The 13,522-nt window shown below is 38.9% G+C and overlaps 1 protein-coding gene across 5 annotated transcripts in view; it reads right to left on the bottom strand.

Annotated features, from left to right (window-relative positions):
- The window catches only part of NELL1 (neural EGFL like 1), a 281,122-nt gene that overhangs the window by 74,815 nt on the left and 192,785 nt on the right, over nucleotides 1–13,522 (bottom strand). The gene's annotated exons all lie outside the window — the stretch shown is intronic.

Here is a 13,522-nt window from a genome sequence, read left to right as displayed (position 1 = left end):
GTCTCTGTGCTTAGTCCAGAGCCCGGATCTGCCAAAAGGCAAGCGGGAAACAAAGGCAGGAAGGAGGGGGGAGGGGCGGCAGCGGCCACGCCGGTCCCGGGCGGGAACGGGCTGCAGCGGCGGCTCCTCGCTCACCGTGTGTGTCCGGGTGATCAGCTGTGTCCGCAGAGGCAGGAGGCTGGAACGGGGCAGATGCAGGGCAGGTGATTGCAGAGGGTCTGGCTCTGCTGTGCTCGGCCGCGTGGCTGAACGATCCCAGGCGTCCTCCTCCCGGCTCGCCGGAAACGCGAGTGCCCTCCCGGAAGCCTCAGAGGCCCCTCCGGGGGCCGTCCCCACCCACCCCTTTGTCTGGACCCATCAGGGACCCTGGGTGTAACCCGGCCAGCTCCATTGGCATGATAATGGGAAAAATTCTTACTACTGACACAGTAACAGAAAAACACTCAACCCCGAACAATGAGAAATACTATCTTTTGAAATTGTAGAGAAACTTCAGGAAAGCATTTTCAGTCATGGCTGGAAGTGAGGATGTTGACTGTGTGCAATCACAGCCTCTAAAGTCCCAAATTCAGCAATATTTTTTTAAAGTTGTTCATACCTTATTGCAAACATAATTGAATCTGAGAAAAATCACTTGTTTTGACAGCTGCGCAAAATATGAAATAGCAAACCAAGGAATTATTGATAGCATTTAACTATCTGAAGGTGACATTACTGTGAGAAATTAGATTAAAATGGGAAATAAAAAGGCAATGGGACTTTCAGATCTGGATTAGGCATGTGTAAATACAAGTAATTTACAAATAATTTGCAAAGACATTAGGAGACCTTGAGCTGTTTCTTTCTAAACAAGCACACTAAAATTCAGGTGTTCTCTCTCACTGTCTTAGTGTTATACTTATGCTGCAAGTAACAGCTATAGTGATGTCTCTGAAAACATTTTCTAATAGGCTTTTTCATCACCTTTCAAATCTCACTCATTCTCCCAAGACACTTCACTCAAAAAAGACTTCCTTTTTCAAAACTGGATCACATTCTATTGACCAATACCAGAAGGACAGGAATTGTGAGTTCTAGAGATCAGAGTCCTCTGCTTACACAACAGGAAGGACTTCAGTAGGTGAAACTTTCAGAGCTCCCCCACAATACCCTCCAGCTCTCACTCCTTATCAGGACAGATGCCATTTTAGATACAGACATTCCCCCATCAAGGAATAATATTAACAGTTAATCTCAATTTACAGGATCTACCTTACCTTGCAGTCTCTAACAGATAGAGGTCTGAATTCACTGAAGATGCTGCCAAGAAGGCAATCAAGAGATGAAAAGCCCTGGATTCCACAAGCAATGCCTCAGGGCATTCCATCTCAGTTCAGAATAACAAAGAAAACAACGAGGAGAGGTTGGAGAGGTGGAGGAAGAGAGATTCAAACACAGTGCTAAAACATATCACACTAAATAATGAATTCTCTCATGTAGGTCTGGATAACTTTTGCAGTTCTACACCTCTTCTGACATAACGAGTTGATGGATCAAAAAGAGGATGCAATAACTGGAGACACTTAATCTCAGTTCTTATCTGAACTTTAAATTATAAATCTTTACAGTAGCTAAAATATAACCAGAATAGCAGATTCTTCTAAAAAAAACCAAAAAAACAAAAAAACCAAACAAACAAACAAAAAAAAAAACCAAAAAAAACCAAAACCCCACCCAACTATATTTTTAGAAATTATTTTAATTTTCCTAGTGGCAGAAGGCATGTTCATCTCAATACTTGAGATAATCTTCGCAAATTAGTTGTATTCATTAGAAAAGAGACTGAACTTCAATATTTTGCCTTCTCAAAGAGACAACAGATTTTTCAATAGGGAAAAAAGAAGCCCTGGAAAGTGATATTGTTCTCACCATTCAAGTGAAATTTCAGTCTAAAAGCAGAGATTGCTTCTTCTCAAGCTGGTGTGATAGCAGGTGTTATACACATCACCATCAGCTTCATAATCATCAGAATATGTTGCTTTTAAATAAATTCTTTCATCTCAAGCCTTTGTACATTATGAACAATGAAGCCTTACAACTCCCCAGTGAAGAAGGTGCATTAAGAGCGTGAACTTGCCAGGCACTCCTACAGAACAGAGTTAACTACAGTAATATAATTTAATAAAGCATGAATTTAACAAGTGAGAGCAGAAAAGAAAATACAATCTTTGTGTGTATAATTTTTGAATAGCCAAGTGCATTTCAGAAACCCAAGGGGCCACCCTCTCTGCTAGTGTCAGTTAGTAATCTATACCAATTTACACAGTGCCTAGGAATTCATCCTTTAAATTCTTGGAGCTGCAAGACTCTGAGGAGTACATCACTATCACTATTTATAAGACCATACTGCTGACTTGTGTCTTTGCACATGTAATCATGCAAATATTTCAGCTGATATCTAGAAAACATGCATAATGTTGACTTGATTTTGTCACCTACTCCCTGTTTCTATTTGTCTTTTCTGTAGAGAGCTGAGTAGTACCATGTCAGGGAATGGCAAACTGAAAGGAAAATGATATATAGATCCTTGGTTGCTTTTTACAGAGTAGTGACACCTTGGTCACCAATCTGACTTCAATGATTCTGCATCAGTGCATTCTCTATTTTGCTGTATAGGCTCCAGCACAACATCTTGTACTTCAAAAAACTAAAGTTATAAGAAATCCCTACAACTATCTTGACAGTGCCTTCAGATTGGATATACTGGGAAAAAATTCTTCACAAAAAGGGTTGTCAAGCATTGCAACAGAGCAGTGGTGCAGTCACTATCCCCCGAGGTATTTAAAGTCCATGTGGATGTGGCACTTGGGGACATACATGGTCTAGTGATGGGATGGTCAGTGCTGGGTTAACAATTACGCTCAAGGATTTTGTAGATCTTTTCCAACCTTAACAACTTTATTATTCTCTCAGAGGTACTGGAACTTTCCAGAAGCACAGTACTCAAGCTTGGAGTGTCTGGCCAAAATTTCCTTTACCAACACACGGAAAACACTCCAGCTAGTGTCTGCTTGCCTCCCAAACTGGTAACAGTACTTCAGAAGCACCAGGGGACAGATGCCACCTAGATTTTTTTAGTACTTTGAATTCATTTAGGATGATATAGTTCAACGTAAATTTGAAATACCTTTCTTATGCATTAGTCTGCTAACGGTACACAGTTCAGTCTCAGTATAAAAAAAATAAAGCACCATAAAAGACAGCTGCATTCCTTCCATAAAGTACAGTGTGTGTTCCTAATGGCATATGATTTCAAAACAGATTTCCAGTTCCACTTTCTTAGGGTATCTCATTACAACGTTTTGTTTGCAAAAACAGACTATAGGAATACTTCCTATATTTTTTGGTAATGCAACATTTGATTTTATGGTGTATAAAATGCATTTCTCTTAGCAGATGTATCGGTTCCCTGATATTATGACTAAACTGCTTCACATCCATAAATGCTGTGTGGTGAACTAGCAAAGCTATGGCATTTATCTCTGTTGTTGTGGCACACACTTCCACTCGCTCCTAACATCCTGCTTCTCTGAATAACAAATTTAGTTTTGATTGCTTTTAAGAGATTTGATCACATGCATGTCATACATACTCTTAAATACATTTTATGATTATGCACACAAAGTTTCCCAGCTATGCCTTCAAAAGTACATAAGAATTACACAACTCCTTATAGATAAGAAATTACTAAAATAAATATATAATTTTTTAAAGTGCAATATCAATTTTCCACAAAATGAAATTCAGCCTTTCCCTTGTCAGAGGTTAGCACCCTTTTCAAATTAAGGTTAAACATCCCATTTAATCATATCCTGTCAAAAAAATTACATTCTGCTCTGTGGTGAAAAATTTTATGGGGAAATATAACTGCAATATCCCCTAATTAATTCAGGGGAAACCATGGGCATATGTATCACAGTTGAGAAGAATGACTGTGAGGATCCACCAGAGCCACACAGCAGTTGTACCACCGCACATATCCCGCAGACATCCTACAAACAAGAAGTGATCTGGAAGAAGACAAAGAGACAGTTATATTACCTGATTTGTGGAAATTCTTCCCTATGTACGTTATGATAAGAAATAAGGTAATATTTGTTTGATTGTGAGCTTTTTCCAGTTGGCTGCTGTGACTGGGTTTGACAAAGGAGAGTGAGATATTTCTGAATATCTGTACATGCATGTTTCTGTTCTCAATATCCTCATACTGAGAATTTCTGCAATCTGGTACCAGCAGCTCTGGCAGCTGATGAGCACCTGACTTTACAAAACACAAACAATTTTAACCTCCTCAGTTCTCCCCTTCAATGCAGCTTTTTTACTGGATCTGTGAGTGGTTTTTCTAAATCTAGTTTCCAATAACACATTACTTGAATCTGCAAGTGTCCACTTAAAAGAACAAGCAAATGAGCTCCACAAAGTCTTTGTTCTTTGAAATAAGTCACAAATCATAGGAATGACTGCTGTGAGAATTAACTTCACTAAAATACTCCAGGTCGAACACCAACAGACAGTTACAGAGGAAATACCTAAAGACAAAATTAAAATTATTAGATTGAAGTGTTGATGCGAAGGCATATCAAGTATTTCAGCACCATGAGCAACCAGGATCTGGACTAGAAAGGAAACTGCTTGCAGGCCATGTTTGTTTTATCTATCAAGTATAAACTATGGTAAATGAGAATGTACTTTGCAATGGAATGGCACATTGTTTTGATACGATTGTTCTCATGACAATGTCACTCATCAGGCTTAAGAAATAAAGCAATGCCATGTCAGGATTCAGTAAAATAGTCAGAAACACACTGTAGTATACTCTGTCATGTAGCACCTAGTCTCCACGTGTCTTACTGGAAATCAGCAAACACTAAGTATAATTCTACATGACAGTCTGTTTAACACCAAAGCATGCTACTTAAGCCAAGAAAGATATATATGTGTGTGTGTGTAGAGTGAGATACATACATCAGATACAACAATTTTGCTTATTTTGAAAGCATTAGTGTTTATTTCAAAGACATTTGTCTGACCTGCTGGAAAGCAGCTCTGTGGAGAAGGACCTGAGCATCCTGATGAACAATAAACTATCCAAGAGCCAGCAGTGCCCTGTGGCCAAGGAGGCCATTGGCCTCCTGGGATGCTTTAGGGAGGGCATTGCCAGCAGGTCCAGGTTGGTGACCCTGCCCCTCTGCTCAGCCCTGGTGAGGCACACCTGGAGTGCTGTGTCTTGCTCTGGGCTCCTCAGCACAGAGAGATGAGGAGCTCCTGGAGCAGATCCAGTGGACAATAACAAAGATGATGAAGGGATGGAGCACCTCCCTTAGGATGAAAGGCTGAGAAAGCTGGGCCTGTTCAGCCTTGAGAAGAAGTGACTGAGAGGGGAACCTGTCAATGTTTGTCAGTATCTGTAGGCAGGTGTCAGAGGATGGACCAGGCTCTATCTGCTCAGTGGTGCCAGGCAGTGAGACGACAGGCAATGGGCAGAAACTGATGCAGGGAAAGTTCCACCTGAATATGAGGAAGAGCTTTACAGTGCAGGTGACTGTATATTGGAACAGGTTGCCCAGAAAGGGTCTGGAGTATGTGAGAACATCTCAGTGGAGATATCAAGTACTGCCTGGTTGCAATCCTGTGCCATGTGCTCCAGGATGCCAGAATAGGATCATTGGAACAGATAATACACTGAGGTCCCTTTAATTTCTGTCCATTCTGTGATTCTGTTTCCAATTACACAAGTGTGAAGTTGAAAATATGCCTAATAATACCTGGTAGAAAATAAAAGGAAAGTACCACAAGTACTTAGGTAATGTATTATTTCACTAATAGAAATTCCAGCAGACTAAAGGAACTTTTCAAATATCTTTCTTTCTATGCCAGTAAAAAAAAAAAAAAAAAAAAAAAAAAAAAAAAAAAAAAAAAAAAAAAAAAATCACTCCTCAGATTTTAAACTTTAAGCGTTCTCACACAAGTGGCTACATAAAGAAATAATTTCTGTTTAAAGACACTTTTTGAGTTAAGTAAGATTTTGTTTATGGTTTTGATGTATGGTTTCACTGAGCAGCACTCAAGTGGTCATTTCTAATGTTCACTGACAAAACAAGTCAAATTCTGGGGAAAAGATGCTCTCTGAACAGCTTTGTGAAACTTTATGCACACTACTGTTGTGTTGGTGCTGTTTTCTTCTTTTTTTCCAAGAAAATCTCCCAGTAAAATTACCTGGTATGTTCTACACTATGAATAATAGTGAATAGCAAAAAAGAAAATAAATGTCTTACAGTGTGCATAATCAGTCATTAATAGCAAACAAAAAAACCTACTCTGCTGGATAGCACTGGAATAATGATGTTCTGTTATTGTATAAACAGAAAACTTGAAATAAAAATATATACTGGGCAGAAAGCAAGCTCCTAGTTAAAATTACTATCACTCATGCACTGCAGACAACATGTCAACATTTCAGAAACTGACATTTTATTATAGGACCAGAAATCTGATAATTGCACAGCCACCAAAGGGACTTGAAGAAAGTCATGGGCAGCAGCACCAAACCTGTACAGAGAGAAATCTGCTGCACAGGAATGCAGAGCCTGAAAGGCCTGTACTTCTGAAAGGTAATCTGGAGTCATGTATTTAACAACCAAACAGTGAGAGTCAGCAACAGGGCAAGATTCCTCAGTCTGTCCTGCCACAGACTATTACATCCATCTAAGATAAGGCTTTTAAACTGTGGTCTATATGGCACATTAGCCAGCACAGTAATTCTCAAACTCCAGGGGCTTGGCAGAACATCAAAAACTATAGGGCAAGATAAAGACAGTTAATTTCTTACAGTGGAGTGTCAGATGCAAGTAATACTGGGATGTTGCTGTTGCCATGAAAAAACTCTGCTTTTTCAGGAGCCACAACCCCATTTACTCAATTGACCAGTATCAGGGTATTTAAATACATATTGAAGACATTAAGAAGCTGAATGAAGATACTTAAGAAAGAATTGATTTTTGTTGTTTCCAAAAGACGCATAAAGGAATAAGATACTTCTGTATCAATTAGATACTCAAGGGAATTCAGCTTAGGTCATTCACCTATTGTATTTTGTTGTTGTTAAGTCAACAAATCCTGCATCACAATACAACCTCTACAGTGGCTTAGATCTACCTCTCTTGTTCCACTGAGGAGGTACTTCAGTGAAATGGGAATGTTTCTCAAAGCTCTGTACAAAGTTTAGTGAACCAAATGAGATTACAAGATTTGCCATGTGCAAACTCGTAAGAAATCTGAGTCAAACTAGAAATGTTGTGACAGACCAGGAGCAAGACAAATAAACAAGGTGTCACCGGGGAACAATACACAGTCAAAACGCTGAGGGAAATGATACTGTTCACTCACAAAAAAGCAAAACCTCACAGGGAAATAACAAAATGTAATAGTCCCCTTAATAGTTTTAACACAAAGATAAATAGAGGTAGTTTCTCCAAACTCAAACACCTTAATCTAATCTCTAGCATATAAAATTCATAGATTGAACCTTGGGGCATCAGTAACACATATGTGCCAAATAAGTCTGCAGCAAGAATTGCTTTACATTAATAACTATGATTTGGTGCTCCCAATACTTTTGAGCAGAAGGCAGGAATAGCTGATAATGTGACCTATAACAATACTGATATACCCAGTTGTATAAGAAGAGTGTTGCAATAAAGTTCATGCTTTACATTTGCTTATTATAGCAAATACTTCCTAAAAAAAGAACCAACCCAACCTCATCATCAGCAATACCAACAAAAAAACATGCCATAAACCAGGGCACAGAAATCTACTGTAGCATCAATCTAACATATGAGCACTTTGATCTGCTGAGTAACATCATGCAGATCAGGCTCAGAGAGGTTACCTTCTCTACTGTCCTAACCCCTGGGTGGTTTAGTCTCCAAGAAAAAATGTAAAGATGCTTAGTGATGTAAGGAAAGCTGAATGTGGTCTCACCTGGTTTCTAACAGCATTGCCATCACATCAGGCAGTCTCCCTAAATCCTTGCACTATTGAAAAGGGTTTTTTCTTTATTTTTTCTTTTTTTTTTTTTTTTTTTTTTTTTTAATAGAGGCTCCACCTCTATTGCTATTAACTTGTGAGTAACAATCTTCATGAGAATACCCATATTGAGGGGGAAGAAATCCTGAAGCCAAGAAGTCAGTAGAAGAATCAGTTTGACAAGTCTCCAGGGTGAGAAAGTAAGTCCACAGGACAGCTACCCAACACAGATTTTTTGTTTCCATTTGGCCAATATCTGAGATTTGCTGTTTGGAATAATCAGGGTCTTTGGAGGTATTCCAGTTTCTTTAATACACTGAAAATCCATCCTGTTGTTTCACTTGTTTTAAATAGACAGAGGCAAATAGTGTATCATCAAGTGTACTAATTGATCCAAATGCAGTGCAAACTAAATTAAGGGGGTTGGAAATGCTGCAAAAATTAAACGCAACATTAATAAAGCTGAAAATAGCTTAATAAAGCTGAAAAGAAGAGCTGAACAACCTAAGGCTATTTCTGATATTTATTTCTGGTAAATAGTTGTCTTCCTGTAGACTGCTATCAGCGCAGCAGGAGCCTTTCAAGAGAGGCATTTTTCTCATTCTGTGCATTTTAAGTTAGGTTTCTATGAAATTCAGCCTGTCTGTAAAAGCTGCTGCCAATTCATATTAAAAACATAACTGCAGCTAAGTAATGATAGTATCATGAGAACATATGAGCTGCAAATCAATCTAAGCCTTTATCTCAAATACAAAATCTGCCAGCTTATCTTTCAGAGAAGGAGTTACTGCATACAAAAGCAAGAAAACATCAAAACTAACAGAAAGAAATCAATCCTCATTAGAAGGAATCTCCTCTATATAAATGGATTGTGGAAGTCATTGGCAGGCAGCAAGGAACTGATTGCACCTTTCTTCTCTGTTGCTGAAAAGGATCTATCGTCACTGGAAGGTGTGGAAACACATGAGGTTGCAGAGGGCACTTACCTGGTAAGCACACACTAAACGAGATGAGAGAGGACAAAGCACCCCAGATCCAAAGGACAAATGGCCAAGGGGCCTCTGAATTACAGCTCTTCATCTATTTCTGAAGAGTGCCAAAGTGAAGGAATGCCAGCTGGGCTTCAAGAGGAGGGACGATCACCAGCAGGAAACTTGGAGCTTTGCTCAAACGCCATGTGAGAGAAGGGACAGAAGCATTTTATCTTTCTCTTCCAAAAGTTCCAGGAAAAAAAAGAAAATCCACAAAGAAAGTAAAAAGGAGCAGAGGAAGAAGAAAGTAAAAGAAACAAAACATTTGGGATATGTGAGAGTGTAGAAGTGAGAAACTGAAAAAACATACAGAAAATTACAGCACTCCTAGACGTACATCTCTCTGACAATCAATCACCAGAAAAAGGGAATACTGTTGGCTGCATAAGAATTTTGGCCACATCTTTTAATATTTAAATTTTAAAAATCAAAAGGGAAGTGCCTGCTAACTTCAAAAGGCAGAATAATGCCATAAAGGGAAGAACACATATGTTTCAACACATATAACTGTACAGAAATTAAAAGAAAAAGCTGTTATCATTGGAAAAGGCAACAAAGTCACTACATCACACATATGATGCACATAGGAGTCTAAAAACAGATTCTGATGACTAAAAAGTAACTTTAACAAATACAAACCCATGGTCTTGATTCAGTTTAAGAATTATAATTCTTAATTGTAGAGATTGTGAAAGGACTTCTCATATAAAATTAGGAGTAAAGATACTGTCCCGCTAATTCTAATACAAATTGCTCATTCACTCTTATGATTACAACTCTTCAAGATATTTTGTAGCAAAATTGTCACATTGGTCCAGGAACCATCAGTGCGAAGGTATTGAAAGTAACTGAAAAAGAACATTCTGCAGATCTGGTGAAAATAAAGCATATCAGTTCCAAGGACTGAAACTCCAATGAGTGCTTTCCCAACTCTCTCTGAGCTGTCAGATCAGTCTAAGGCATAATGCTTTTAACTCCAGAAGGGTATTACACGCTGCTGTCTTCCCCATTTATGCCACTGGCACAACCCCAACACAGTTACAGTACTGTTTAGTTACAGCTTGGCCTTTTCTACATTTAATGATGGCCACAGATGTAAGGGGTGGCAAATTGAGTGGTACAGCTCTGCAATAAAGCTAGCATCATATATTTCTAATATGCATTACAGCTTTTCCCTAAAGTCTGCTGCAGCTTTGACACATACACATTCTCGATGGACATTAAATGTCTAACGTAAGTCAGAATTGAGACCCAAATACCAAAATGTTTAAATTGAAAGGAGAAAGGCTGAATATTATTTACAGAAATCTACAATCTAGTTCATTCTCTCCTAGAAGAATTGAGGGGGGAAAAGATCTCGATCCATTAGACAAGAACTATTTTAAGTAAGAAAACAAGGCCTGTACAGAATCCTTCTTGTTAAGGTCACACCTGGACAAGCCCTGCCTGACCCAGCACACACCACACACCTGCCAGTAACCAGGGGCCATCTTGCACATAAAGTCACATGAAGAAGAGGGCACAGGGCACGATACCTTAAACTGCTCATGGATTGTGTTAGCATGAAAAGACATACACATTAAAAGGAGGAATTAAATAGCAGCAAATTCTTAGTCCCTAACACACTAAAACAAACCAAAACTCCTAACTTTCACAACAAGATGAACTTTACTGAAAGCGAACAAAATGCTCAGTGAAAGTAAAGCAAAGTGGCATGGATGTAGGCTAGTATGCTGCTATAAACTTTTAAAAGTAGAAAAGCAGTCCCAAACCACAGTTCAGCTAGTTCTAACCAGTCTGGTCTATCTGTACTCACAACCTCTTCTGCTACTTCCATTCTGACTTAACTTCAACAGTTAAGGCATTCTAGTACAGGCTCTCCTCATTTAAAGCAAAAATTTCCTTTCTTCCAGGACACAGCTGCTGCTCAAATAAGTCAATCATACTGTCAACAGAAGAATGACCTAAAAGCCTGGCAGCAGCAGTGATCCTAGTCCTGGAAGTGATAGCAGCTGAAGAGAGGCTGAAAGAGACATTAATTAACAAAGAAGTTCCAACAACTTTAGCAGATATCATCTCATCTGTGTTTCCATTGAGGTTCCCAGATGCTCTGAAAATGAGAGGAGTCATTGGAAAGTAGCCAGAGCACTGATGAAATGCCTCCATTCATATCCATGACCAAAATATCCAGGACAAGCATCATCTCCCCAGGAAAAGTGTTGACCAAGACAATCAATAAGGTTATTTAAAAGGGGCTTCAAAAATTTATTTTTTCCAAGGGTCCTTCTAATTTGCTTTTCTGAAGTCTCTCAGTGAGCTACATTTTCTTTACCAAAGTGATAGAGAAATTACACAGGACAGTCAATCAAATGGATATAAATTTCCATCTTTCTGTCAGGGAATATAAGTGGAATAAAGGTGGGTATAATCACTCAGTCTCTATTATTATTTGAAAGGTTCCCTTACTGAACAGGTGTCTGAAGAACTTTTATATTTTGCTTTCATGGTTTGTCTCACTGTGGCTAGGCTAGAATCTTTTGAGAAGATGACACCTGGAAGCTATCAGTGTGTAGGGAACCTCCAGGATTTGCAGTTTCCCACACAACTTCCAATGAGTCCATTGCCTGGACACAAAAGGAAGACTCTAAGGGTTAATATTACAAACCATGGAATTTGTAAATGCTGCAATGACAAAAACACCTGTAGAAACTATTTCTATCACAAAATATTCCTACTAAGACTGCAAAGGGGTGCTTGTCATCTTCTCAAGTCCAGACCTGAAACTTACCTTAGGCTTTAGCTCATGCTCCAAGAAGAAAAATTCAGGGAGGTTCCTAACTTGTGACTGCTTTGCAGAGTTGGGGTTGGGTCAAGGTTGGGGTCAGAGAGTAAGAATTTCAATAGTATTTGGCCAATTCCCTGTCACTACTGCCTCAGCCCTGCTTTTTCTGCTGTTTGCCAGCTCATCTGCTTGAGAGTGTAATGCACTCAAGTGCTTGTATCCCTTCTGCCCACATCCGTGCTGGAGCTGGCATCACTTTGTGTGCAGCAGAAAGGAGAATCTTTCTCTAAGATACACAGTGTGTTTGCATGCTTTTAGCTAACTGGAAGAGAAATTGTGTATTTAGAAGGGTGATTAGAATTATACTAATAGATATGGCTTATCCAGTCTCTTAAACAGCAAAAATGCATTTTTCTGATCACTGACTAATTACTTCCCCAAAAGATGGTGGAATCCTGTGTATTAACCCAACTGCAGCTGCAGAAAACATTGTTGGCTTTTGGAATTTCTGCACAAGAATGTTGAAATCTTTTTTCTTGTCACTCTGCCGTAACAACATTCCATTAAACAGATATTCACTTTATAGTCTCTTTTGCAACAGACATTCATTTACATCTATTTTACATGAACTAAATTTGGCATTGACTGTAGTAGACCAGATGGCTAAATGATACAAGAGCTTACCATTGTGATCATCTTTATTTACTGCTCTGTCCTGAGCTGTATAGATTTCTAAACATTTGCATAGGTGCTAGTGAGATCAGAACTTTTGTCACATGAATTTAATTTTTCCTCATTCAGATCAGGTCACTGACTTTGATTTTGGTTTTAGATTCTCTTTGTATAGTTAAAAATAAACATTCCCATGGAGAAGCATCAAGTTAATCCATACATTAAATTGGTATTTCAGGCACAAACAGAAAGGGTGTAGGGAGTTTGTTTGGTTGAGTTTTTAAGCTCTTCTCAGACAGGCCACTTGTCCTCATTTCTCTCTTTCCAGGCTGGTGCATATGATGCTATGTATAAAAGCTGGACTTTGTCAGTAGATAAGTGAGGCTTTTCTCATTGAGAGCTTTCTTTCAATGAAAGAGTACACCAAGCATTTTCTTACCATTTTTTTCCTTGCTCTCTCATTTATCCACTTGGATACTGCGATCCACATGTCAATCCTGTAGCACAGGCACACAAAACACAACAGCACAATAAACCAGCATCTCACACCACATCTACCATCACAGTGATCACATCAGAGCATACCCTGAGGGGAGAGCCAGAGTTCTGTTAAATATGTCCTTGTGCTCCCTCACCCACAGTTACTTGGGCTACAAAACCAAACCTCTCTATCTCTGAACTTCTAGCTTCTGCCGGAAATAAGGTATTAATATTCTTATCTCTTAATTTACTGCTTCCCTAAATAGTTGCACTCTCCTTTTTGACTCAGTGCATTAACTGCTAGGTTGGATTTCTTATTCAAAAATCCAAGTATTAAACGCACATAGATATTTTCTGGCTTTGATCCTTTTCATTGAAATGCAAACCATGTCTTTATTATGTCTTTAAACACCTTGAAATAGAACAGCTTACCTAAAAAGAACTTCTTCTGCATCTCCTCCTTAGTAAAAGACCTTGACCTAGTAAATAC

Source organism: Erithacus rubecula (genome assembly GCF_903797595.1).
Source record: "Erithacus rubecula genome assembly, chromosome: 6".
Taxonomy (NCBI): Eukaryota; Metazoa; Chordata; class Aves; order Passeriformes; family Muscicapidae; genus Erithacus; species Erithacus rubecula.
Note: the sequence above shows the minus strand (reverse complement) of the source record. Positions and strands in the feature narration are given on the sequence as shown.